This window comes from Octodon degus, unplaced genomic scaffold (genome assembly GCF_000260255.1).
Source record: "Octodon degus isolate 3935 unplaced genomic scaffold, OctDeg1.0 scaffold00013, whole genome shotgun sequence".
Classification (NCBI taxonomy): Eukaryota; Metazoa; Chordata; class Mammalia; order Rodentia; family Octodontidae; genus Octodon; species Octodon degus.
Window position 1 is genome coordinate 2,358,374 of NW_004524589.1, and position 1,853 is coordinate 2,360,226.

Here is a 1,853-nt window from a genome sequence, read left to right on the forward strand (position 1 = left end):
TTATGATAGGAAGACTGGCAGGTATTTCTGGTTGCCTGTGAGAGCCATTATTTCCCCTTTAGGATTGGTGACAATTCTAGTAATTCTGTCTATAAATTCAGCCAAAAATAACAGATGAGCTCAAAGTCCTTTCCAAAAAAAATCCACTTTTGGCTTTGAAAGTGAAAGCACTATACACTGCCTTGCCTTTAAGATTTATTCAAGAGTTCTATGTGTTAATGGATATCTTGACCCCACTCTATACGGTCCTGATCAGTCTATTGCTGGTAATCGCCCCCTAATCCAAGAAGAGTGCTGGAAAACTACTAGATTAGTAAAATGTTATTCACTCAATCTGAATGTTACAGGATAACTTGCAATTTATGAATTCAGAAGGACCCACCAATTCCTGAGCTGTATAGCTTCCTACCTGCCTGTTATACAAATGCAGAATAAATACCATTTCCATTTAGCTTTGTTTTGTGAACAGACACAGTAGTCCATGATGTTCTAACCATTCTTCTCTCAGTATTCTCACAATTTTATTTATTTTTGTCTTATTTCTCAATTCAAGCTTCTCCTGCTGGCTTGTGATATAGTTCAGAGACCTTTCACTGGTGTTGACAAGCTCTGAGTGTAATAAATTAGAAAATGTATTCAAGATGTTTCAATTACCAGTGCCCCAGTATACAGCAAGCCAGCCTGGTAATTTAGCAGCATAGGAACTCTACTGTCTTGCAATTTTCAGAATGGTTTAAGTCCTAAACCACATTTGAAAAATAGATTGGGCTCTGTGACTTCCTTAGCGGGTGCCTTGCTCTGGCATTTGGTGTTCAGTGGAAGACATAAGGTTGCTAATGAGACATAAGCAAGTGAGTGCTATCTGGAAAACCACCCAACTGGAAAGGGTGACAATAGTTGAGCTGGGAAGATTTCTCCTTTGATACGAAATTTCATCTTCTTTGGGTGGGGCATTCTTGTAATGAACAAGTTGGCTTTTAAATTTTCAAACTTACTATTGATGATTCTTTCAGATGGTAAGCTTCTATTGTAACCAAGCTCTACCAGAGCTTAAAACAATCCCTGTGATTACTGGATGAATTTTGATAGAAAAGGTTAAAACATGGCTGGAGACTTGTTTAAGACACAAATTACTAAAGCCTCTATCTGAGCTTTTCTGGATGATTTTCCTTGGTTTCCTGAATGGATGCCTACAGCTTACAATTTCTATATGATTCCTAAATGATTCTTTCATAGGTGTCATTTTATATGAGGCATTTCATTTGTGCTTCTTTATAGTAATTTAAAAAAAAACTATTTATTTGGTACAGGGCCACCCTATGTGGCTCAGACTCATAGTGGTGCTGTCATAGCCTCTTCAGCGCTGGGATTACAGGTGTGTACTAGCACGCCTGGCCAGCACGGCGTGCCCAGGGTTCTGCGACCGGCACCGCATGTAGTACTGGGAATCAAACCCGGGTACTTGCTCTTGCCAGGAAGGTGCTTAGACCACTGAGCTATCTCCACAGCCACTTGGTAATAAATTTTGCTTTATATCTTATAAGAGGTTATTTATATTTGAATAGCATCTATTACAGAATATGTCATGAGATTTTTAAAAAACATACCCACTTGAGCTTGTCCAACATTTAACAGAGAAAAGGAAAAGAATGAACATCATTGTTGTATATTTATTTTCCCTTGAAAATTTTTCTACATGAATTATAGGCAGTTAATAATTTCATCCCATTGCAAACCTATAAAGTAAGTGGTAGTGCATCTTATGTAAAGGAAATTTAAGACTCAAATATTTTAAATAATTTTCCATCTTTCTAAAACTACTAATTAACAGAGGTGAGATCAAATCCTATATT

General features: G+C 37.2%; 1 protein-coding gene across 1 annotated transcript in view; it reads right to left on the minus strand.

The window, feature by feature from the left end:
• Positions 1–1,853, minus strand: part of Gpc6 (glypican 6) — a 1,221,089-nt gene that overhangs the window by 941,937 nt on the left and 277,299 nt on the right. The gene's annotated exons all lie outside the window — the stretch shown is intronic.